This window comes from Rhinatrema bivittatum, chromosome 14 (genome assembly GCF_901001135.1).
Source record: "Rhinatrema bivittatum chromosome 14, aRhiBiv1.1, whole genome shotgun sequence".
Lineage (NCBI taxonomy): Eukaryota > Metazoa > Chordata > Amphibia > Gymnophiona > Rhinatrematidae > Rhinatrema > Rhinatrema bivittatum.
Window position 1 is genome coordinate 41,057,883 of NC_042628.1, and position 27,348 is coordinate 41,085,230.

Genomic DNA, 27,348 nt, shown 5'->3' on the forward strand with positions numbered 1-27,348 from the left:
AGAGGAGAATGAGGAGGGACCAGGAATGGTGTGAGAAGGGGAGAAGACTGGCGATGAGGGAGAAGAGGGAAAGATAACCGTGGGATGGGAAAGATGAAAGAAGATGGGGGAAGGTAAGAGGGGAGGAGAACCATGGATTTTGGATGGGGGAAGAGGAGGGAGGTTCTGGGACTGAAGACTGGGAGCCAAAATTAGGTGGGAATCCGAGGGAGGGAGGACCTTGGATCAGGATCTGGGAAGGAGAGAGAGGGAGATGGGAAGGAATGGAGGCTCCAAGATCTGGAGATAGAATCCAAAATTATGGAGGGGATGAGAGTGTGGGCAGGGGGAAGGAGGTGTCCCTATCCTGATCCCTCCCCCCAGATGATCTCCTCCCCCTCAGTGATCCCAAGCTCTGCCTCTCCTGACCTCCCTCAGATTATCCTCTTTTCTCCCCCTGCTGATCCCTCTCACATCTCCCCAATGATCTCTATCTCAGGGCCTCGTCTGACCCCACCACAATAAATGCCCTCTCCTCTCCATCCCTCTTGTCCCCATTCATATGGTTCCCCCCCTCTGGTTCTGCAGCTATCTGGGCCAGCAGGAGGAGCAGCAGCAATGGTGGTAATAGGACAGGAGGGGAGAAACTGGATTAGGCAGCAAAGCAGTGTTTCCTTGCTCTGCTCTGTTCCTTCAAATCTCTGCCTGCTATGAGTGAGGGGCAAGGGCTGGATTAGGAAGCAGAACAAACATTTCTTTGCCTTGTTTTGTTCTCTCCAGCCTCTCTCCGCCGGCTCCCGATCCCTGCACACTGCCCGGGATCATGAATGGTGCATGATGCAGAAAGCTTTTCCCCTCCTGGAGGCAGCAAGTCCGCTGGTCCCCCTCCGGCAGATTTTTGCCACTCCGAGCACAGGCCTGGCCTGCCTATTGGCAAACCCAGACCCTGGCGCTGCCCAGCCTTTTGCCTGCTTGTGCTTCTTCTGTGAGGCGTGAAGAGTAAGTGGACTGTGCGGCAGTAAAGATCCACGCTCTGACAACTTGCTCGCTGGATGAACGGATGCTCTTCAGGACACCACAGCGCTGGGGTTTACTTGCCAGACACAAGTATTCTGTCTCTTTCTACCATTAGCCGGGTCCGCAGGGTCAGAATTCCTGGGGCAGTCTGAAGTTGCCTGGTTTTCCCTCGTCTTGCAGAATCTCCACCTCTCACAGCAGTCCTTCTTGGGGGGGCAATCCTCTGGCCACCATGCCCTGGTGCTGCTCTTTCCGGAGCCCGGGGCAAGCCCAAGCGCACCTTCAGAAAGACAGCAGAATCAATTTCCTCAGTATCGCGTTAAAACCTGCACCTGCCAAACGGTGGTGTATATTCTACCCAGGCAGACAATGTCGGGGGGAGGGGGAGCGGGTGCTTTTTGGGGAGGCCAAGAAGGAAGGGAGACCACCACCCTAGAACAGTTGATTGCACAAGGGGAGGAGGTCAGGGCAGGGGGCTTGGCAGGAGGCAAGCACTCACAAGGCCCTGGTGTGGCCCCTGCCTCCGCTTCTTGCAAGGGCTCCCCTGTTACCGTCCGGAGGTACGGGAATTCCCTGATCATGGAGAAAGGCTGCTGGTGGGGTTTCCAAGACGTCCTCTGAGAGAAGCTCTGTAATACCTCACTGGGGTTTTACATGAACACCCCCCCCCCCCCCCCTTTCCCCGAGAAGAGAGATTCACGGTTAAACCCACCCAGTCAAAAGCAACAGTTAGGAACAACCTGCCCGCAGGTCTCACCATATTGTCAGAAAACGGAAGCGAGGAGCCCCTCAACATGCCATCCCCCAGCCTTTAGGCTCTAGGTATAAGCCAACTTATGTGTTATTCTTGATCATATTGGGGGTAATTTTGTGACAGCCCTTATAAATTGTCAACCAAATAGGTGCATAAGTTACACCAGTTTTCAAAGGGAAAGCACACATATATACTTTCCCTTTGCACATGATCCCACCAGAACTGCCCGTGGATTTAAGAACATAAGAACATGCCATACTGGGTCAGACCAAGGGTCCATCAAGCCCAGCATCCTGTTTCCAACGGTGGCCAATCCAGGCCATAAGAACCTGGCAATTACCCAAACACTAAGTCTATTCCATGTTACTGTTGCTAATGGCAGTGGCTATTCAATGTATAACTATCAAAATCTTGTGGGGGAAGAGAGAGCAGGATTTATGGGCTCATGCCCTGGATCTTTTAGGTACCTTGCAATGCCTCTACTCAGTCATCTTTAACCGTCTTAATACTAAGGTTGCCAACTGGTTCCAGGTTTTCAGAACAGGCTGATTCAGTCCTGGCATTACTCTGCTGCCTGCAGGGACTCGTACATTTGCTTTTCTTAGAGAATTCAATAGGGATACCAGAACTACAAATCCCTACAGTAGTGGGGTAAAATCTGGTCTGTATCAGCCTGTCCTGAAAATCTGGAGCCAGCTGGTAACCCTACTTGATGTGAACCATTCTATAATCTGAAATATACAAACATCCGGTCCCCGTACTCCCAAGCACCTAACAAAATGCAGTACTTCTAGAGCATGGAACCAGGTGCAGTGTCACAGGTGTGTGCCAAAACTTCTCTCGCTCCCTACCACCATCTCTCTTTCCCCCTCTCTCTCCATCTCTCTCTCATTGTCCCTCCATTCTCTCCCTATTGCGCTCGCCTCTCTAGTGGCCCTGAACTGCGAGTCCCTCTGCTGCCAGGATCCATTCCCTGATCTGCTATTTGCCTGCTGAGAACTGTCTGTGCTGACAGAGGACCTTTTGCCCCCTCCCCTTGCCACCTCACCCCCCCCCCCCCCACCTCACTCTGTGTCAAATGGAAAGAGGCAGGAGACGCCAGAGCGAGCACTGCTGCTAATTTGTACACTAACTGCTTCTGACAGAAATATTCCACAAGTGAAAAAAAAAAAACCCAGAAAATGCGCCTCAAGAAAATCTTCAGTAGCTGTTCTGGTAAACTTCTGCTGAATTGTTTGGTGAAAACAAGGGAAAAGGCTGAAAACAACCCTTAAAGGCTCAACTATGACAATAGACTTGCTCCTTTCTCAAAAATAGAGTGACACTGTCACACACATTGTTTCACACTCTCTTTTCCTTTCTCTCACACACTTTCTCGTGTACACATTCTCTCTCATCCTTGCTACCTCACTCTCATACATCCCTGTCCTATTGCACGCTTACGCACACTATCATTCTCTTAAACGCTCTCTCAAGCCTAGGTGGATGTAATAATCCAGACATTTTTGTATGCGTCTTCTACCTTGGTCTCGCAAGATGGGAAGCAGTGGATTTATATCTCCAGAGCACAACATATTTCCTTCCCTAGTACATTAAGTATTGTAGGCCCAATGACACACATGCAATTTACGTACAAATCAAAACCTTGTCAGAATATAAGGTATGCAAAGGATGGACTCCTAGGGGTTTAAATGACGTAGAATCATTGTATATGACCAACAGGCTACTAGGAAAACAATTCTATAGTTTAAGATATGATGACCCACTTATGGCTTCTCTTGTTAATAAAGGGAATCATCTATTCATTTGGAAATGCAAGACTGGCACATATTGTGGAGGGACGCTCATATCATTTCTATTTGTAGGAAAGGACAAACTTCATAATCCATAAACTGCTACATACATGGCACTTAACGCTTTCCAATTTAGTTTTGTAAATTTAATAGTCAATTCAATTCTTATTGTTGGTGGGGGCTGTGGTTGCACTGGATCTCATTGACATGCGGTGGATTTATCCTAAAATTATGGGAGCTTCATGAAATTGGAAACATTATTGGCCTTCCTGTGGACAGTTGCTCTGGAAATGGGACTACATTCCATATTTAATCTCTGAAATGTTACTAGTCTCAAGGTTTGCTAGAGCTAGGTTTTGGAAATAATCTCCTGCTACGGCCAATTGGCACGCTCAACTTTGTGATCTTGCTCGTGTGGATATGCTGCCCTATCCTTTAAGGTACGATATGCCTAAGTATTGATCGATTTTGGAAGCGTCGTGGGAATATTGTGACATATCTTATCAATGTGAAATTTGTTGTGATTGACTTATGGTATTATCCTTTTTTTTTTTTATTACCTGTCTGTATTGAAAAAAAAAAGCCTGGTGGATAATATCATTCACTTATGCCTGAGTTGTTTGTTTTTTTAAATGTGCTATCATGTGTTACAGATGGTGTCCAGGCAATGATGTGCTGGAGGGTGTTCCATGGGGCGTCATGGTACCCAATTATTAAATTATTTCATGAAAACAGTGTCTTCCAGAGTAGAACAGAGCTTCTGAAAGCAGCTGGATATATTGGTAGAGGAGAAAGACCCTGACTAAAAGATTGGGAGCAGTAAACATCCCTTAATAAGATATTGGAAGTAGCAGGAGCCCCTGAATAAGAGATTGGATGCAGTGAAAGCCCCTGGCTGAGATATTGAAAATGACAAAGCTATTAATAAAAGATTGGATGTGGTGAGAACCCCTGAATAAGAGATTGGGAGTGGTGAGTGACCCGTGATAAGAGATTGGGAAAGGGAATATTCTTGAATAAGATTCTGGATGTGTGAGAGTTCCTTGCTAAGATATGAGGACCACATGCCAGATACATATATGAATTAAAGATCATGCACATGTATGCCTAGCTTTCAGGCCAATACAGTATGGTCTGCTCGGCTGAGCGCACTATTCAGCATGCAATTGGCCGCAGGTTTTCGACGCACTATTACTCCTTACAGTATAAGGGGTAATAGCGATTTTTACTGTATCGTCCTGTTTGTATTGATGGAATAAGGAATGAATTATATGGTTTTATTTACAATTTGTGAGACAGATGAAAACATTTAGCTTCTTGATATCTTATTAAATGTAACATGTTTGGCCTGGCATTATGATTTGACTTTTGAAAACTCTTATGTAAATTGCCAAACACTTGATTATTATATTTATTATTTATTTATTTTAAACTTTTCTATACCGACATTCATGTGCAAAAGAACATATCAGATCGGTTGACAGCGAACGAGAAACAGTATTGAACGAATGCATTACATCGAACAAGGGATAATTAAACTGGTATCAAAGGGTTGCAAATGAGAAATAAGCATACTTAAGGGGTATAAAACATACTTAAAGGGTATAAAACATACTTTAAGTGAACAGATAACAATAAATTTAAATAACAAAAAGCATGAGATGACAAGAAATAAAAAAACAAAAAAACCCCAACAATATAAATTACAGGAAATTGCAGATAAATTTAAGTAAGTCACTATCTGTTCCACAAATGTACGTTGGAAGGAGGAAATGTTGCTGTGTCAGGACCTTCCTATAGCAAAGAGTGCTTGAATTAGTGTCTCTCGTTAGGCACATTTCAGAGTGCAAGAAGATCTAACCTCGATGGTGAATCCGTCTGTCTGGCCTTTTGCACACGTTAAGTCTCAGAAACTACTGAACAGATTTGACTGAAATTCAGCACAGGGGATCGAAACTAAAAGTTGTTAGCAAGAGAAAAAAGGTTAACAAAAACAAACAAACAAACAAACAAAAAAAGGTGAAACGGCAACCACACCACTTTATAAAAATTGGCAGGAGATTGTGATATTCCTAAAAATTCTGATTTATATAAAACGTTCTCAGTTCTATCAACTGTTGATGTTTCTGAGGAATTAAGCATGTGAGAGTGAAGCTGATGTTGGGAGAAATAATAGGATGTGAATCTGATTGTCCCCTCTGCTAATGACTCTGCGACCTCAATATCTCCTTGTGCCTCAATTCAAATCCTAGCTGCTAACTCTTAGTGTGACCTTGGTTAGGTCATTTTTAGCTCCCTGTACTCAGTTCCAGCTTCCACTCTGCCACAGTTTTTGTAGGTTATCTCCCTAGGTCAATATTGGGTTTCTTCCAAAGGGGGAAGAGCATCTGCTCCAGGGCCCTGCTTGAGGGCACATGATGCATAAGCAAAAAAAATGTTTTATTTTCATTTTGTTTTTAGTTTATTTTTGCTTTTTTAGTTTTATTTTGTAGAATTTTAATTTTTAAATGTGTTGTGTTTTTAATGTGTATTATTTTGAGTTAGAGAGCACTATTGTGCACTAACTTCAGTTGGTGCACACTATTTCAAGTTAGTGTGCACTAAAAGCTGAAAAAAAGAAACACGAAATGAAAGAGACAATGTCGTTGACGTTGTCGATGTCACTTCAAAGAATGAGCATCCCTAAGGATGCATCATGGTTCTTCCACAGGAGGATCAAGACACAGACAATTTCCCTGGGTTCCCAAGTACTTTCTGTCCTGTTGAATTAGTTCAATACAACTGATGATGCAGTAGATACAAAATGATGTGGAGCCATCTATCTTTGAGCATGTGGTAAGCAAAACTAGACTGCAGAAAGAAACCCTTTCAGACTTTCCCTTACTTCATCTCTAGAAATAGACCCAATTACTGAACAGTAATATCCGAGTTTGAAACTGAAACATCCCTTTTTCTACTTCCTTTCCAATTAGTGCTGTTACAGCCAAAAATGGGTTAGGATAAGAATACAGCAGAGTCAGCTTGTTGCCTTTATTCCAAAGTGAACTCCTGATTTTTTTATTTTTTACTTTGCCAAACTTCTCTGTGATATCTTGGTTTTTCCATCTTGCCTAGAACTCCAGTGGACTCCTAGATCCCACTCCTCACCGCTGAGGGCCCAATGTATTAAGGTGTGATCAGCCGAGCACATAATTTTACGCATGGTTGTGTGCATGTGTTTTTTTTTCTGCACAGACTTTACTACTGATGCAGTCAGACATTTTGTGCACAAAAACTGTGTGTGTAAAAGTGTGTATAGGCTTGCATCCTTACATGCAAATCTAGTGCTAACGAAGGCATTAGCTATTACTCCATAGTGCTACACAAAACTACAGGGACCATGTGCTGCTGCTGCTCCTTGCCTGAGAGCCAGCTTGGCCTAGTACTATCACTGTTGAATATAATTCTGTTTACAAGTCCAATCTTTGTACGGTCCAATACACAAATATTACTGAGGGTAAATCTGTGACTCTGCAGTCTCTTACTCAATGCACGTTCCCAGCCAGATTTCCTCCCAGATTAGGGGCAGTTGGGAAGCTTCCTCCTTGGGGTGGCTACTCTGGTTGGGCGATGGATCAAATTCAATTCCTGATTTACAATACCTCTGATCAGATGTCTTGGCATTCAAGTCTCATGCTCCCCTTGGTTTCTTTCGCAGTCCTTGCTGTACTTGTGGGGTAGTCATCCAACTCCTTCTCCCGATATATCGAGTAGATATTTGTAGTGGATCTATTCGTGTGGGGTGCCACACTTCGCTTTTACTCCTCAAATCTTCTCTTGCTTGTCCTGTTCTCCTCTAGGATGGATGCACTAACTCAGGGTGGAGAGCTCAGAAAAAAAAAACAACCCATAAAAGAAAGAAGGGTGGATAAAACTTCCTTCAAAAGAAATATAGAAAATAGGAAATAATATTTCTTCACAAAAAGGAAGAACCCCTTTTTCCACTGTTTCTGAAACCGGACCTTTAGACATAAGGTCTAAGGGTTCTTCTTTCCTAAAATTAAAGCAAAAGCATTCCTACGTCTTCAAAAGCAAAACTAAAAAAAAAGAAACACATCCTAAGAATGTGTCTCTGGTTCGTATTAATCAGGACATTGCCACTACAGCAACCCCCATGGAAGCGTGGTGAAACAGCCTGAACTCTCCCTGCACAGATGGTACAGTCCTCTTAACAGAGACCAGGGCTCCACCCATTCTGAAAGAAAGTACGACTTCCCTGCAAAGCAAGAATGCTTTCCACATCCTGACAGCACCACTCACTGTTTTGGCACGTGTGCGCCTACTTCAGGGGAACCTTTAAGTTCATGGAGGTGCAATACTTTTAATGACTCAGCAAAATCATCCCAAAAGAAACTTATGGAATGCAGGATGAACCCCATCTCAACCTGCTTTGAATATGTTTCTTCTTGGAAACTTTTTCTCTGTAAAGTGGTGCAATGCCGTACAATTCAAGAATCTTATGTAAACATAAAAATAAAGGAATACAATTAAAAAATGAAAAATAAATACAAAAAGCAAAAATAAAATAAATGCATAATTTTTAAAAATCAGGGAGTGGAGCAAAAATATAAACAAAAATTCAAACAAATAGAAAACATTAAAATGATAAATATACATTATAAAATACAATACATCATAAAAGAAAATAAAAATGCATACAATTTAAAAGCAAGTAATTAAAAATAAAAAAGCATAAAAAAATTCAGCTACCAATCTATTTTGCTAAAATTCAAAACCAGTGCCTGCTTTCTAGAGTTTGTGATATAAATAAAAGTTACAAACATTACCTTTAGCGTGTGGTGATTTGGGTGTATTCTATGTAGCAAGTGGGGGCTATGTCATTTGGATGAGTGCCCCGCAGGTACAGCAAGATCAGAAGGAAAACAGAGGAGTCTCTAGAGGCATGGCATTGGGGTGTTTGTGGGACATTTTGTTTTTCCTTTTTGCTTATTTTTCAGTTTTTAATTTTTATTCATTATATTTTTGGTGGTTTTTAATTTTTTCCTTTGATTCCTCATGTCATCTTAGAAACACACATTTTGTTTTTACTCTAGGTGTCCTTGTCCAACGTCTGTCAGATTTATGATTAGACTACTTGATATCACAACATAGTTATGCAACAGAGTTGTTGGTCTTTACATAGAAATATTCTTTTGGAGACAAATTGTGGTGTTCTTTATGGTTTTAGGTTTTTAAGCCTCTAGTTTTGCCGATCAAGTTTTTTATGTCTATGGGCTAATTGATTTTATAAGGGGTTCTTTCCCTATTACATTTGTCTTTGTTTATAGTTATTTTCTTATTTTGTGTAGAGAATTTTGGGAGTATGGACCCTGATGCAGGCAGTTCATCAAAACAAGCCATGATGGGTATTTCTTAATGCATTATTTATTACTTTTATCTCATTATTTTTTAATGTATTTGTCTTATATGTTCTGTTTTGTTCATCAGTACAGATTTATTTTCATAATAAAGTGGAGTGGGACTCCTTGCAACTTGAAAATCTCATGCAGGATATATATTTTGATTCATTCATCTCCGCTTTTCACATTTAATCTAGATATCAAGTCAAACAAGGGATTATTAGAGAAATAAAATGATTCATTCCTAAAGAAATTTGTACAAATAAAAACTGGAACTTTATGATTCTATTTGGAGTCAGAAATGCAAAGAAGAGCATAAGATGTCGGCAGAGTAGCGGGCTCATCAGATACACGCGTTTATATGAATTTCAAGTTGGAAACCGGCAGAGGCTAAAAGGATGCCTAAGGTTCAAAGCATCTGAAGTCTGACACAGACAAAACTGAAAACACAGACAAGGACACCATGGCCCATTCTGGGCTTATCACACTCTTTCTGTAGGGGTAGCCAGGGCACTCGCTGGATAAGGTGGTGCTCCCTCCCCATTTGTTTCAAGGACATGTGATTGCAGACTCAGACTGACTTGAAAGGGTGACGTGGCACCCCCTTGGCCACTATGAGCACCCGCAGACAAGTTCCAGCTGTAGCAATGGCTTACAACCCTAATAGAATACCCATTGGTGATTTTCTGCCATGTCCTCAATGCAGAACATTTTTTTTTTTTTTTTTTTTTTTAACTTGCATCGTTTTCCCCACTGGGATAAAGTAGAAGATGGCCCTGCCAGGGGACCCAACCTGGTACCTTTTTTATTTAGAAAATGACCACTATACAGTACTTTTTTCATTTTGCGGAAGAAGTCACGTCATGCACAATGGGTTCAATTACGTCCTGTATTTTCAGCTAGTATTTGGCAAGCAGTGCCTGAACAGCAAGCATTGTATAAGGAGACATTTGAGGCAGGAGAATTCAGCACAGTAGGAAAAAATATTTGGAGTGTGCAGCGGCAGAGCTACTATCGATGCTCAACTAACGTTCTCCACTTTGTCCCCCATCAAGGATTAGTCACCCACATGTCGCATATATTTCCTTCTGGATGCCTCCATCTCAAATATATTTACTCCTGCTCAGAGCGGGAAAGGCTGAGGGAAGCAGGGAAGGTATGGATGACAGCAAAGGCACAAATGGAGGGAACGAAGAACTGGAGAGCAGAGCTCCATGCACGTGAGAGACAGAGCATATACCCATGATAGAAACAGAGAGCCAATGCACACACCGCTTTCAGCTCAGTCCTCTGAGGTGTGAATTTACAAACCAGAGCTAGTTTTAAATCAGCATTCATGCAGAGGTGACTATATCTTACCCTTTGTGAACACAGCCCTATGATTGCATATTTCCCTCCATAATTGATTAGGGATGTGAATCGTTTTTTAACGATTTAAATTATCGTCCGATATTTTTAATATCATCATTAATTGTTAAAGACTGCAAAACAATAGAAATTCCCCTGGTTTATCGTAAAAAAAATCATTAATCGTCTTAGTGCGCGCTAACAGGAAGTTAGTGCGCACTACCCATTGTTAGTGCGCACTAACAGAAAATGTTACAATTTGACACTTTTCAGGTCAGTTAAGGTCAGTTAGGAATGAATATGTATTCCTATTGGCTGCCCTCTTATTTATTGATGTTACCAAGGTTCCCACTGAGGTGATTGTTTAATATATGGGGGATGGGAAATGGAAACGGTTGGTAACTTGACAAAGGGGAGGGAAAGGGGGAGGTGAAGGGCCAAGCAGTCCCACTCCCTGGTCTCTGAAGGACAGATCTCTTCAGAAAATCAGAGCTGCTGAATGCCGGGGCTGTCTTCCCCCTTCTCCCCCCCCCCCCCCCCCCCCCCATTCACTGTGCTCAAGTTTGCAATTCCTGTGTTAAACTAAACTTCTTTTTTTTCACTAGAGTAGAATAAAATAAAATGAAGTACTTTGTGTATTAAACTAAACAAACTTTACATAAAATGAAATTAAGTACTTCTCTACATGCTACTTTAGTGAAACAAAACATTTAATAAAGAAACTTGCAATCTGAGCTTCAAAACATTAACATACTATAGAAAAACTAAACAAAAAACTTTATTATTAATTTATTATATTTACAGTGGTTAAATTTAAAGAGCAGGCTGAGGCTAGACTGGCTACTGCTGGCACTGTCACTGCTGCAGCCTGCTGGCACTTTTTTTTCTCTTTCTGGCTAGTGCGTGCTATATCTGGTAGCAAAATGGCCACGGGGGACAGCACCAAGCATGCGCGGCTTAGTGTGCACCTCTACTAACGAACATTTCCTCAAATGTTACTTTTAAACCATTAAGTAACAATTTTTGATAGTGTGCACTAACCTTCCGTTAGTGCGCACTATTCAGAAAAACAATTTTTTTTACCAAAAAATCATGCCGATCAGATTTTTTTATCCCGCCAGATGAACCCGATCGTTAAAACGATCGGGCACACGATTCACATCCCTATAATTGATGACTTCTGTTGGGTCACGCTCAGACCTTGCCACTTTTTTTTTTTTTTGTGTACGCCCCGATGAAGGGTTTGCAAATGGCCTCTGATTTTCAAAACGTCAGACAGCCCTGCTCTCCGAATGCTTCTTTCAGAGTTTTGCAGCAGTGCACGAGTGGCTCTACTTACACAGCAGCAAAAAGAACCGAGTGTGGGGGCCGTGCCCAGCCCTTGCTTCTCAGAGCAGGCTGCAGTGCACTTTATCTGTTGTGGCAGCTCCTCAGGAGCCCTGAGCCTGCCTGCAGCTAGCACCAGGGAGGACTTTAATTGCTTCAGCTTCCATCGCCCAACCTGTGACAGCCTTCCTGGTACAACGCAGAAGTTTCAGCTTTGCCAACTGCTCCCGTTTTAGCAGGCACTCAGCCCTCCCAACTCAGTGGCCCCCCTCCTTCCTCATCTGCTTCTTTAGCGTATCTAAGAAAAAGAAAAAGCAATTTTTTTTTTTAAACAAAAGGGAGCTAGACACCCCTTGGAGCCACCTTTTTTTTTGTATCTTATAAAAGCTTCAGTGGGGTAGCCACAGGCCATACTGGGATGCTCTGCTCTTGGTATATCCCAACTCCTATTAGCCATTGAGAAGCCCCTTACCTGCTTTCTAACATTTGGACACCTCTCTATTATGTGGGATGTATTAATGGCTCAGGGATGGGAGATAAGCACAGAGAAAGCTGGTGTGTGTGGAGCGGCTGGGTGCACAGGGGGTGCAGACACCAAGAACCTCATTCTAACGCTGCTTAGGTGCCACACAATATTCAAAGACAAAATCCTTGAGTTTCTTGTTGCAATGTCTAGAATAAAGAAATTCAGATTCTGTATGTAGCCCCGCCCCGGTGTGTGCACCCTGCATGGGTGCGGCCATGAAAGTATTGGTGAGCTCCCCGGAGCAGGAACCCTGACTAGCTCTTTTCAGTTGCCCTTGGCACAGGGAGTGGATCCTTCAGCTTGGTTCCTTTTGGTCCCAGTGCAGGGGTGGCTGACATTCTTTTACTATTTTCTGGGAGAGGGGTCACTTCTCTTCTCGCATGCTGTGTACCATGTGAATACACTGGACGCACTGGATTAGTGTCCAAACTTAAGTTGACTGAATAAAGTAGTTGCAGATGGTACAATAAATATGGTTCCATCACCACAGTCTGTCTTCCATGGTTTACAGTATAGCAGAGTTGCTTACCTGTAATAGTTGTTCTCACAGAACAGCAGGACGTTAGTCCTCACATATGGGTGACATCATCAGGATGGAACCCAATCATGGAACACTTTTGTCAAACTTTCTAGAACTTTGACTGGCACCTACTGGGCATTCCCAGCAATGCACTGACCCTGCAGCCAACAGGGGTCCCCCTTCAGTCTCGTCTTATAGTAAAAATACATGCGAAAAATAAAATAAGAAACGAACCCAACACCGCGGGGTGGCGGGTGGGTTTCGTGAGGACTAACATCCTGCTGTCCTGTGAGAACACCTGTTACAGGTAAGCAACTCGGCTTTCTCACAGGACAAGAAGGATGGTAGCCCTCCTATATGGGTGAGTACCAAGCTGAGGATGCCCGAGCGATGCACCAAATGTACCCAAAGACATGCAACAGGCTCAACAACCGGGGTGTCAATTTGGTTAGGAACCCTAACGGGTCGTGGAAGGGTGTTGGTACTTCACGTTGCAAATAGGTTGCGTAGCACAGACTGGCAGAAGATGGAATCTTGTCTGCCAGCCTTGTCTAAACAATAATGGGCTGCAAAGGTGTGGAGAGAGCTCCAGGTAGCAGCCTTACAAATGTCAGCAAGCGGCACTGAGCGTAGGTGCGCTACTGAAGTTGCCATGGCCCTGACAGATTGTGCTTTAACCCTGTCTTGAAGAGGAATGCCTGCTTGCCCAATTTGATGGGATCGAAGGAAACAAACAATTGAGTGGATTTCCTGTGGGCAGCTGTATGGTTTAGATAGAATGCTACTGGGTCATGTAGAGCATCCAGAAACTTCTGATCTTTTCCTGGAGGAATGGAAGAGTGCGGTTTGGAGTGTCTAGCCCTCTTCTGGGCAGACTCAACCACTACCGAATGATGATCCAATTGAGTTCTTTGGAAGCCAGGGGCTGACTGAACTAAGTAGGTGGCATCCTCTTTTTGATTAACAGGTGCCACAGAGCCAGGGTGCTCCCAATTTCTCTTTAGAAGGTCTAAAAGGATGTCATGAATAGGGATAGACATGATTTCCTTCGGGGCATTGAGAAATTGCAGAAGCTCTAGCATCTGATGTCTCGAGTCCTCTTCTGTCTGGAGCTGAAATGGGACTGTTTCAGACATCTCCTTAACAAAGTTAATAAAAGAAAGGTCTTCTGGAGAAAAATGCTTTCTTTCCTCAGGTGGAGAAGGCTGGGAAGGCAGATCATCCGAATCCTGGGATGAATCTTCGGTCCAGGGATTATAAGATTCATCCCCAGCTCCCAAATGTTCTTCAGAAAGAATTAAAGGTGTTATTCATGAAGGCCCTGGCCTGGGCATCGATGGCGGCACCAATGGCATCGGAGGCATCGATGGTTGTGTCAGTGACAGGACTCCTGAAGGTGGAATGAATATCGGTGTTTCTTCTTCTTCTTCACCCGATGACAGGGGAATCAGAGAGGAAGGAATCTGATCCATGGGGTCCATCGGTTCCTTCGGGTCCATCGGTGGAAAGGCACCGATTAGCTTTTTCATCCTTGCCAAAAGCAGTGCACGTGCCATGGGTATCGGCTCAATGGCTGGAGGAGGAGGAGGAACCGGAATTGATGGTGGTTGAAATCCTTGGAGTGCTTTGCCGATGGCCTCTTGGACCATCCGATCCAATTCCTCATGGAAACCTGGGGCATGGATGTCCGGTTCCAGAGTAGGAGGCAGCACTGGAGTAGCCGGAGGGTCCACCGGTGAAGGTGGAATCGCAGATCCCGGCACCTGTCCAGGTGGGGAATGCCTCGGTGACCCCGAGACAGAAGAGGACGAGGCCTTTTCTGTATGGGGCTTTTTCGACGGTGGCTCAGATGACATCGATGTTGAGGGCTTACCTGTATCGGTGGTCTGAGCCTTCCGATGGCGGTATCGATGCTTCTCTCGAGGTTCACCTCGGTGCTTTTCCTGAGGCGGAACAGAGGGGGGTCGACATCCGTGGAGTCGTTGAAGCTGGTCAGATAGCAGCGGTTTCCCAGTGCTGGTGCGACGTGGACGGCACTGGTTCAGATGATGTCGAAGCAATCTATGGAGTCGGGGTTTTAGGCCTAAAGAGAAGACCCATTTTATCAAGTCTAGCCTTGTGACCCTTCGGTGTCATTTGGGCACATTTGGTGCAGGTTAGGACATCGTGGCCGGACCCCAAGCACATCACACAGACCGTGTGAGGGTCAGTGATGGACATTGTTCGAGGGCAGTCGGGGCATGGACGAAAACCCGATGGCACGGCCTCAACAAAATTTAGTCACAATGCGGTCGATGGCTGGTAGGGCGCGAGGGAGAAACTCTATGGGAATCGACTGCAAATGGGCAAAAAACTTACCATTCGACTGCGGAGTGAAAATATCTATAAGGGGATCCCTGTGGGGTAAAATTTTTTAACAAAGTTCTGTGAGGAAAAATTCTTGTCAGGAATCTCTGAAGAGCTCCTTAACTCGCATGGCTATTGCTGCGCGGAAAAAAGAAGACTGAAGGGGGACCCCTGCTGGCTGCAGGGTCAGTGCATTGCTGGGCATGCCCAGTAGGTGCCAGTCAAAGTTCTAGAAACTTTGACAAAAGTGTTCCGTGATTGGGCTCCATCCTGATGATGTCCTGTGAGAATCACTTCTATCTGTGCAGGAATCTTTGAATGGGCAAGGAATCCTACCACCTTCCTGAGTTAGGTGAGATGGAGGTCTCGATGGGCAGGGCAACCTTTAACAGGGCAGGCAAACCCCTTCCATGGATGGCCAAAAATCCTGTCTTTGCAGAGAGAGTAAACTTCTTCCCAACAAATTTCTGTACTCCTTATGGATTCATTTGCAGGCCCCTCTCCTCCTCCTAAGTTGACCAAAGAGGCACCTATCGTTGATGTACCCAGATCTTCCATCAGTCCACTCGATCCACTCGGTCTATTTTCCACCTCCAGCGCACCGCTATCTGTAACACCGATAGATGTAGATTTGGGTACAGTCTCTGCTACTGATGTTGCACCCAAAGTTATTTGGTGTGCAGACTAGTCCTGTATCCGGTTATGAGTGTTCATGGGAGGAGAGGGTGTCTCAGGAGCCCCAGGGCTTAAAGATGTATCAATGTCCAAAGGAGCCTGAGTGTGTTCTTCACCCATCTTCCTAGCAGACACACCTGGGGTTGTCATGGGTTGGAGCAAAAAACCCTTCAATAATCGGCTGGGAGGGTATGGGCACGTTGCTTGCAGAGGAAACCACACACCCTAACCTTCCTCTTCGTATGAGGCATTTAATTATGGAAATTAATTCAATACGTGAGGAGCTTATGCTCAACTTTTCCTTTAATTGTGATTACGAAATCTTATATACTGGAGGAGATAAGAGGGAAGATATGTCCAAAAATTTAGATTTACTTTTAGGTGGAAGAGGAGCATCTAGGAGTAATTTTAAACAGTCCCTCATTTCAAAAGAAAGCCGCGCGCGGCTTGGGCGATGCACGCAGACAGCAGCTGCGCACTGTGGGAGGTCTGGTTATGAAGGACTTCCCCTGGACCCTCCCTGATGACATCAAATCCAGAAATGCTGCAACGTGATGCCGTCGGGGCTAAGAACTAGTCTTTACCCCCGGTTCCTCATGTCCAGGCAAACAGGAAAAAATTATTTTACTCTCCTCTCCTCCACCTCATTTTGTATTCTTTGTTATTTTGATTGATTGCACAATTTTTTACATTAAAGAGGTAATTTTCAACAGGATTTATGTATGTAAAAGTAGCATATACATTGTAGCAATTTTCAAAAATCCATCTACACGTTTAAAGTGCACTTATGCACATAAAATCTATTGACAATTCAATAGCACATATCATAGCAATTTTCAAAAGTACATTTACATGCATAAAGCTCAGGTTTAACACATAAATCCTGTTGAAAATTAAAATGCAGCACATGAAATTGATAAAAAGAGGTTCTGTCATATGATTAGAATAGTTAGTATTAGTCTGCATAATAGGACTGTCTTAATCTGAATGATACAACCTTGGTCTCAAACTTATGAGACCAATGATTTTATGAAAAAAAACAATCATCAACTTTTTAATGTATTTATTTATTTTACTATATTCGATTTGTGGTTATCCTGGATTAATCTCTATTTTACGATCCAGGTCATAAGGGCCCAGTGGGCCAGTCTGTTTCATCCATTTCCTATTTCAACGGTTCTTGTATGGGGAGACTCCTGTTGCGCTTTGAAATGCGAGTTAAAAAGCGAGGACCGATCCAAGTGATCACCATAATTTCAAGCCTCTAATTTCTGCATTGCGTAGCTCTCCTCGCAAACAGAGGCACACACACAAAGATGTATAATTCTTGTGTACCAAACACGTCCCACACATTTCTCGACTCATTCATCTCACTCCTGGTATGGATTCATTGTAGCTCATGTGGACAGGCTAGTAGAGAGTTCTATCATTGGCATTCATAATCTGCTCACCCTACCAAGTGTGGAGCAGAAGGAAGGTGAACAGTAACATGAAGAGCTTTCAATGGGGTAGAGAACTACAGTGCAGCATGGGCTAAGGTTATGGACATGTCTCCTTCCTACCCTCCCAGCACAGTGCATCTTTTAAGCATCTCTCTTTCTCCAGGCAGAGATGTAGAGCATAACATGCAAAATGTGTTCCATCTGCCCTGTGGGAACCATAAAATATTCACCAGCAGCTCCCATTATAGTCAAAGTAAATCAGGAAGGCAGAGAAGCTATGGATGCTTCCTGGTGACACTTCATGCAGTCTCCTGCATGGTGTAAATTGTTCAGTGCCTGAGCTATCACTGGCATTCAGATAAAACAGGTTTCAGCTAGGTCCTGCTGTGGGGGAAAAAAAAAAAAAAATCGACTGGTGGTGGCAGTCTGAGTTCACAAGTCTTGGATGGCTTCAGTGCCTTCTCATATACCACCGACTGATGCATTGGGCTGCTGTGCTGGATAAAGTGGCCATAGCATGACTGACATCACCATATTAAAGGGCTGACTTTTTTAAAATCACCAGAAAAATAAAATAAAACAAAAAAGTAAAAGACTGAATAGAAAGGCAAGAATGGTGAAAGAACAAGATTAGATAAGAAGGAAGAGCACAAGCTGCATGGTGATGCAAAGCCTGCATCATGCCCTATAACTCTCCCCCAACCAGCGTTTGCTAGGTGGTACTTGGCGATTAGAGTTGGGATCCCTGCATATTTCTAGAACAGAGAAGGCATTGACCTCTTTACGCTCATGCTTCTGGGTCAGGTGACAATGAGTGCATCACTCCAGGCTTCAGGCCAAGGCAAGGGCAGACTGTGGCAAAACACACTCACCAGGGAAAGGTGGTAGGAAGGACATGGAGAGAGGGGAAAGAGACAAGGATGATTCAGAAGGGGGAGGAGCCTCTCTCCCTAACCCTCACCCCACCCACCAGTGTCTCAAATTCCCTCTCCCCTCATTACCTTATTGCTGGCTCCTGTTAGCTAAAGCCCTTTGCACAAAGCAGAGGCATTGCTAGGTACTTAACACACTTGGGCCCGTACAGTCTTCTCCTGAGATTTCAACAATCACGGTCAACCTCTGCCCTGAAAATCCTGTAAAAACATAATGATACTGAGATCCTGCTGGTCTTATCCGGACAATTTAAATAAAATAGGCACCAATCACACTGGAAAAGCCAAGGGAATACACATTATCAAGTTGCTCTCTCTAGCTCTGTTCCACTTCATGAGAAATTCCTTGTTTTTCCAAAATTATTTAGCCCTCCACTACCTCTCTCCACATAAAAAATAAATTATACATAGCACATACAATAACTTGACACTGAAAATTTCATTCCAGTCATAGGATTCCTGGCAGATTCTGAAACATTTTCCTGGATCACCATATGAAAAATATTTTACATGAGTTTTTGAAGACAGAAGTCCCTTTTTCAGATGTCACATCAGAGACATTATTCACCTCTGAGGAAGGGACCTATGTATACTCGTTAACTCATGTTTAACATTAATCCCTTAAAAGCAATCACAGCCTGCAGAGAATTCAGTTTATTCCATGAGCCATACATCTACTAGATCTCTGTTACATGCTCTAGGCACTAGACAGAAAATAAAAAGCTTTCTCTCTACCTTTATCATCTGGGTGAGGTTTCTTTTGCATTGTCTCTTTTTCCCGATTTCATCATCTGTCTTCTCCTAACCCCCCTTCTAGGCTCTCCTTTCCATTTTATTTTTTTCTCTCTCCTTTCTTCATCACTTCCTCCCTTCCCCAACATCTATCTTTCCCTTTCATCTGATTTTCCTTCATTATTCTTTCTGCCTCTAAATTTCTCCCTTATATCAGCATCACATCATTCTCTCTGTCCTCTCACACCTGGATTTCATCTTTTCTTCTCTCTCATTCGCCACTTCTTCTTGTGCCAACACTTCATCTTCCTGTTTCTCCTCTCATCCCCCATCTCCCCTTCATTGAGTTACTCTCCCCATCAACTTCCTGATTCCCTTCTCTGCCAACTGCCATCCACCTCCAACACTTCCCCTCGTCCCTACACTTTAACCATTTTAAATTCTTATATCCCTACTCACCTCCTCTCACATTTTCTCATCTCCCTCAGCCTATTATCCTCACCCCAATTATTCCATCTTACACTTCTCCCCATCACCCTCTCTCTGAATTCTGCTGCATTTTTCATCACTTAGCTGTGACAAAGACATGATGGGAGAGAGCAGTGCGGATGAGATTAGAATAGATTCCTAGGGAATTATGGTTAAATCTTTTTATTGGTTTTAACAATAAGTACAAGAGGCCAGAATACTGGTGAACTCTGTTCAATGTTCAACACCATACATGAATAATACAACCAATTGAACAATCCCCCTTCTTCTTAATCCCCCCCCCTTCCCCAAGCTGCCAAGGAAGATATGCATTTGGAAGACTAATTATCAAACCCTATAAGTCAATAGGGAATTAAATAAGTTGACTAATGTGGAATTTAAACTAGTTGCATGGCCTCAGCCACTACTTATTCATAACATACTAAATGATGGAAGATAAAAGATCAAAATGACCCATCTCATCTGTCCAGTTGAGATTCCATCCACTTTGGGTAGATGCATATATAAATTTCCACACACGACCCAACACCAACTCCCTCCTTCCCCATGTCTTTTACCAGTGCTCTCAACCCTCTTCTAAGTACTACTACTACTACTACTAGCTGTCCAAATCATGCCCAAAATTTGTTAGTGATGGCCTTCACTACCTCTTCTAGTAGGCTATTTCAGACCATGCCATCTTCAGCTCTGCTTCTTATAAAAATAATACCTAAAACCAAACATCCAGGATCCTTCTATGTCTTATTATCAAGTTTTGAACAATCCCCAAGGCCATTAAGCTTAGTCAGACCTTTGAAAAATCAATTTTCTCCATGCTCATTAAAGTCTGGGTTTAAAGCATGGCCCTTGCATGCAGGTCCCTTCAAGCTTCTTGAAAGCCAGATGTTGTACCACTACTGTTTAGGATTATATCCTATGTTCCCTGCATGTTACCTCAATGCTTTCTTGGAAGCCTGATACAATCGTAACAGTGCTGTTTAGAATTGTAACTGCTGCTCTGTGCAGGTTACCCCAATGCCTTCTTGGAATCACAATGCAATCAAACCACTGCTGTTTGGATAATTACTATCACTGGAAAGCCCTGTACAACATAATAAAAAAAAAAAACTTGGTGAAAGACACGTAAACAGCTTTTCAATATTAGACATGGATGTAGTTATTTGGTTTTCTGCTGCCCCTTGCTGTCTATTTATAGAACTGTTTCTGAAATGAATATATAATTTGTAAGGCACATACAAGCATATCTTCTACCTGTGAATCTTGGTTGTGCAGTACACACATATTCAAGCAGTGCAGAGTAATTTGCTGTTTTTGCCTTTGGCATGAGGCTGCAAGCCCATGAAGAGCAAGCAGTGCCTACCAGGTCACTCTTATTCCCTGAGGACCAAGCCCTTTCCCTGAGAAGAGGCCTTAATGTTTAAAGCTGCACAGTTAGGCTTCAAAATAGCAATGTACCTATTTCTCAGTTCAGTTCCTCAGTCTTAGAGGTCATTGTATTTTTTTTTTTTTAGAAGAAGTTTGTATTTTTTATTATGGTCATATTATCTGATTTTAAGAATTTCCCCCTCTGGATCCTATGTCTGTGGTGTAGTCATGTGTTAACTGAGTCAGTGTGATGCTGGCATGGGGGCTTTGATGACAAGCAGCACAGCAATACCACTGATTTACTTTGGACAATGGTTCAACCACCACAGATCACTACTTACAAGATCAGGGTATATGGGGAGGTTATACGGTAGTAGCCTTCAATTCAAAGAAACTTTCCCCCAAAGTGACACCCAATAAAAAGAAACAGACCCCTTTCCCCTCCTTCGCAGGGCAGCTTGGATGCAAACTTTAAAAAGAGAGCATTAATGACAAAATACATTATTTCACATTGTAACCAACTATAACTCCCTGAAAGAAAAACAAACAACAAAAGGCCTGGAACTGCTACACAACTCAGGTCCCCCCTGCAAAAAGTTTATTTTCTTTGCAAAGCAAAGCTTGCACTTTACGATGGGACCTATGGACTGCCCTAACCCTTTTCGTCACAACAAAGGTAACAGTGAGCTAGGAACAGAGAGGATTAAAAAATTGAAATCACAGCGCTGGTGAAATGCAGGCTATAGGGACGCCTGTACTGTGGCAGCAGTATGATAGCACAAAAGCCAGAATAAAGAATGATTTCCCAGACATCTTAATCAGATTAGTGCAAAGCATAAAAACTAGAATTCAAAATCTTCAACTGTTTAAAAAAAAAAAAAAAAAAAATTAATAATGTTGCTAAACTCAATTTCATGTAAAAAAATTTGCTCTGCTCCTTTTTATTTTTAAACTCTGATCCCCTAAGGATTCTGCTGGTGAGCAGGGTGACAGGGATAGAAAATGATGTGAGACTAGAATAATGGGAGACCCAGAGCAGGCCAAGGACCGAGAATAATGGGAGTCAGCAAGTCAGGACTGAAATCTTAGGAGGACAGAATAAGGAGGCAATATTCTTTCAGGAACATAAGCTGTGGGGTAAGTGATGCACTGTATTATGAAACAGCTGCCTGGAGGGGCTGAGTTACATGTTACAAATCAATTATGAATACATGTAAGATGGGTTAAGAGAAATGACCACATTGTGCTCCTTGCCCATTTCCAAGGTAATTTAACTTGGTCAGCTCCAAATTCAGCACCGTGTACCATCAAAGGAAGAAAATAACTGGAAAAAAAAATAATTCTCCATGATTTAGGCTGGGTTTGGCGCATCCTGCGGGCACCTGCTCCCTAACACATTGCTCAGCCTATCATAGAGCTGCATTACTCCACTACCCCATGGAGCTTATCACCGAGCTCCGTGCTTTCACTACGATATTCTAACACCCAGATGGGCCAAATCAGAGAACAGCCCATCCCAGAGCTGTATATTCCTGCTTCAGCTCCCCCAATACATTCAGTGAGGAAGAGTTTAGAGAGGGCAGTTTGATGCTACTCACCCAGGAAAAATTCTCTCATTGCACAAAAACATAACTTCTTATAAAATGTTCTCTTCTTCTTTGGAGGATTGTAGCACTGTGTTTTGGCACTGTACATTTGGGGGGGGGGGGGGGGGGGGGGGGAGAGAGGAAGAGGGGAATTTTGTCTTGGCTGTGTTTTGAGCCCACCATGGTTAGATGCCATAGGATACTGCACTAAAGGTTTCTTCCATTTTGTCTATGAGAAAAATGCTTAGTATATTTGGCCCTTTGGGTGAGGGGCAATTCTGAAGCTTGCTCTGTGATCAAAGCAGGCACAGAAGGGGACAGAAGCAGTAATCCCAAGTCCAATAAATGTATTAGAACCCTCAAAGAAGATAAGTGATTTTTTTGCCCTTAAGACCATTTATCCCTTCGCAGGGAAGAATCATAGAATTTTTTAAAATAATAATAAAATTACATTAAAAAAAAATCAGTTCTTCAACCCATCCAATGATAGTGTAGCTTGTTGGAATGATCAAGAAAGATTAACATTTTAACCATTAGAATACCCTTGAGTAGGATGCAACGTTACAGACAGATTTCTGAACTCGGCAGTGAATGAGGCATGAACCTCATGAAGTATTAAAATTATTACAAAACATTCTTTTAAAAGATAGGACTTCCAGGAGTGTTATCAAAGTGTTGGAAGAGGCTGCTATCTGTAGCCAAGTAACATTTGGAGGTGGGGTTTCTGGGGAGCCATGACAGAAGCCCGAGGAGGAGACACTTTCGTTCTTACCTTTTCTCCTTATGCTGATGGTTCAGCAGGACAGAGACACAGCTCCCAACTTACCTAGTCTCAGGAGGCAGACACTAGGCTGGTCCTGTCGAACTCGAATCCTAATGTATTCTGGGATAGCAATGCAAATTTCTGAAGGTAGTGATAGTTCTAATCTCCTTTCCCCAATACTGTTGCATAAAAGCATAAATAATTTTTAAAAAAACAATAAAACTTCAACCCCCAACCCTAGACCCCCATTTTTTGTACATATGTAAAAAGTAAATGCAGTAAATCTGAGGTCAGTGTATTCCCAGAGAATCGTAAGCTCATTCACTTCCAACAGAAAGACAAGGACTAAAAAGCCCAGAATGCACTAGGATAGAAGTTGGAAAGTCAGAGCTAGCCCAATACTTCCCATGTGGAACTGGTTCTGCTGCATGTGCTGAGAGCTTATGTACACATTCCTTACACAAAAATATAATTGTTAAGAGAACACTGGAGGTATTATTCTTGAAGACCAGGACATCAGAGAGCAAGCCCCAACTCACGTCCAAGGCGGATTCACTTTTTGTTGTGTAACTGGTTGCCGGGACACAAGTGTGAAAACGTGACTCTGTAGGGAAAGAGGTGAGCCTTTCTCTAATGCCCCATTCAAGCAGCGTCGGCCCTTAATCCCATATGACCGATCGATGTCCTGAGAATCTTGACAAATTCAAGCTTTGATAGTTATCCACATCCGCTGTCTTTTCTGATTCTCCAGATAAAGTGCGCGAGTCCATGGAAAGGGAGCGGGCAAGTGGATGAAACAGGATAGGTTAAAGTTAAGAGGAGAATTAGTGTTGGAAAAGGGGTAGAGAAGATGACACCTTCCCTTAATATCATGCAAATGGCATGATTTCCTGCAGCTTCACCTGTCATCTTAAACCTAAGGTTGAGAGAGAACCCACTCACTATCAGGAGCAAGGGGCATCTACTGGGATTGCTACAGGGAGGTGCAGCCTCAGCAGGGACAAAAGGGCAATGAAATAAAGTCAGTGTGATGCTGGCATGGGGGCTTTGATGACAAGCAGCACAGCAATACCACTGATTTACTTTGGTGGGCGAAGCTAAGCAGGAGAAGCTTTCAAACATTTAAAGCACTTATTTTACCTTAGAAATTCAATTTTAAAAGTCAGCATGAAAAAATAATTATAATGATTTCATTGCCAATTATAAAAAACTATTCCTAGTAAATGCTGCTTCACATCTAGATGGAAATAAAACAAAGAAAATTAAAACTGAGAACTTAATTAAAAAACAAAAGTTTATTTGGTCCATTAGAACCTGAGTTTGAAAACCAGTCATGGAGAATTTGTATCATACAGGGATTATAATTTGCTTTACAATTCATAAAATATCCTATGTTTTATTAGCTGAACAATATATACAAGATTAAAAATATTTACAGCTTGGTGTTAAGAGGAGAATAAAAACATGAAAACAGAAACAATTTGAAAACAGACTGACAACAGCATTGTGTTATAGATGATTTAGGAAATAAAGACATTTTCTTTACATGTTAACATAGCAGCTGCCTGTGCTCTTGGCAGAGGGTTTCAGTGGAACAGATTCTGCCAGACCAATAGTGCTAAATTGTACCCTGCCTTTTAATATGAAAAAAGGGGAAGAAAAACCACAAGAGCTTGCCAACAGGCAGGATCTTCTGCTATCGCCCATCACAGTTTGAAATGAATTGGCAACCAATCAGAAAGCTGCTGTAGCCAAAGGTGCTCACTGTTTGGTTGCATTTTATGTGCCCAGAAAGGGAAATGATTTAAATAAAATCACATATATGTTACTTCCCCTTATTGATTTAGCATTAAATTGAACCAAAGTGCCTGGAGCTATTTGGCAGCAAAACACACACCTTTTGACAGTTTGTGCTGGTTTGGACAATGGTTCAACCACCACAGATCACTACTTACAAGATCAGGGTATATGGGGAGGTTATACGGTAGTAGCCTTCAATTCAAAGAAACTTTCCCCCAAAGTGACACCCAATAAAAAGAAACAGACCCCTTTCCCCTCCTTCGCAGGGCAGCTTGGATGCAAACTTTAAAAAGAGAGCATTAATGACAAAATACATTATTTCACATTGTAACCAACTATAACTCCCTGAAAGAAAAACAAACAACAAAAGGCCTGGAACTGCTACACAACTCAGGTCCCCCCTGCAAAAAGTTTATTTTCTTTGCAAAGCAAAGCTTGCACTTTACGATGGGACCTATGGACTGCCCTAACCCTTTTCGTCACAACAAAGGTAACAGTGAGCTAGGAACAGAGAGGATTAAAAAATTGAAATCACAGCGCTGGTGAAATGCAGGCTATAGGGACGCCTGTACTGTGGCAGCAGTATGATAGCACAAAAGCCAGAATAAAGAATGATTTCCCAGACATCTTAATCAGATTAGTGCAAAGCATAAAAACTAGAATTCAAAATCTTCAACTGTTTAAAAAAAAAAAAAAAAAATTAATAATGTTGCTAAACTCAATTTCATGTAAAAAAATTTGCTCTGCTCCTTTTTATTTTTAAACTCTGATCCCCTAAGGATTCTGCTGGTGAGCAGGGTGACAGGGATAGAAAATGATGTGAGACTAGAATAATGGGAGACCCAGAGCAGGCCAAGGACCGAGAATAATGGGAGTCAGCAAGTCAGGACTGAAATCTTAGGAGGACAGAATAAGGAGGCAATATTCTTTCAGGAACATAAGCTGTGGGGTAAGTGATGCACTGTATTATGAAACAGCTGCCTGGAGGGGCTGAGTTACATGTTACAAATCAATTATGAATACATGTAAGATGGGTTAAGAGAAATGACCACATTGTGCTCCTTGCCCATTTCCAAGGTAATTTAACTTGGTCAGCTCCAAATTCAGCACCGTGTACCATCAAAGGAAGAAAATAACTGGAAAAAAAAATAATTCTCCATGATTTAGGCTGGGTTTGGCGCATCCTGCGGGCACCTGCTCCCTAACACATTGCTCAGCCTATCATAGAGCTGCATTACTCCACTACCCCATGGAGCTTATCACCGAGCTCCGTGCTTTCACTACGATATTCTAACACCCAGATGGGCCAAATCAGAGAACAGCCCATCCCAGAGCTGTATATTCCTGCTTCAGCTCCCCCAATACATTCAGTGAGGAAGAGTTTAGAGAGGGCAGTTTGATGCTACTCACCCAGGAAAAATTCTCTCATTGCACAAAAACATAACTTCTTATAAAATGTTCTCTTCTTCTTTGGAGGATTGTAGCACTGTGTTTTGGCACTGTACATTTGGGGGGGGGGGGGGGGGGGGGGGGGGAGAGAGGAAGAGGGGAATTTTGTCTTGGCTGTGTTTTGAGCCCACCATGGTTAGATGCCATAGGATACTGCACTAAAGGTTTCTTCCATTTTGTCTATGAGAAAAATGCTTAGTATATTTGGCCCTTTGGGTGAGGGGCAATTCTGAAGCTTGCTCTGTGATCAAAGCAGGCACAGAAGGGGACAGAAGCAGTAATCCCAAGGGCGACTTTGGCTGACTAAAAAATGCACACCTTTAGTTTACCTGCAGCACATGTTGCTGCACAAAGTGTGTCTCTCCAAACACAACCAGTGGGGTTGGGGCAGGAATTTTCTGAGGCCCCAGGTCTCTAAGGCAGCCTCCCTTTCCTATCCTGCCAGAACTATTAATTTCCTAACAAACCCCAGTGGCCTCCTATGCTGCAAAGTTATGCGCAATGTCCCCAGTGACCCTTTGCTAACCTATGGGCGCCTCAGTTTCATTCCTTTCTGTCCTGATGGCTGCTGGATTCCTAGGGTATACATCTCCCAGACCTGACTAATGAAAGCTACCAATTGACACACATACGGGTCTGGGTCAGCACTTTCAGTACAGCAGTTTTGTGCTGTATGCAACTTGTTAACATTTATCCAAAACTAATTCTTGTGCCTATGATCCATCTCCCTTCTTTCCTCTCTGATCTCCAGCAGACCCAGTGCCTCCAGAGTTTCTTCTTTAGCTTCAGAGTGCTGCTGCTGTTAGGACCAAAATTCCTGCAACAGCTGGCAGGCAGTGACTGGCTAGAACTGTAGTGCCAAAACAAAAAAATCACTAGACCTTAGTTTCAGTCAGTAATGGATAGAGGAACTGTAGCAAGTCCCATGGCTTCTATCCTAGTAGTGCTAACTAAAATGGGTTGCATAGTAACATTAGTGTAATGAGTTTGGGGAGCTCAGCATTAGCTGAATCAGAGGAATCTATTTTACAAACAAGGCTATCTCTAGTCTTCTTCCTCCTTCCTCTTCTCAGTCTTCTATAAAGTAAAAGGTCACCTTTTTAGAAAA

The 27,348-nt window shown here is 42.9% G+C and overlaps 1 protein-coding gene across 1 annotated transcript in view; it reads right to left on the minus strand.

Annotated features, from left to right (window-relative positions):
* Positions 1-23,117: 23,117 nt before the first annotated feature.
* CAPN15 (calpain 15) overlaps positions 23,118-27,348 on the minus strand; it is a 273,139-nt gene continuing 268,908 nt past the window's right edge. The window contains exon 14 of the transcript XR_003852592.1: positions 23,118-23,952. The gene's annotated coding sequence lies outside the window, so the exon portion shown is untranslated. The remainder of the gene's footprint in view (positions 23,953-27,348) is intronic.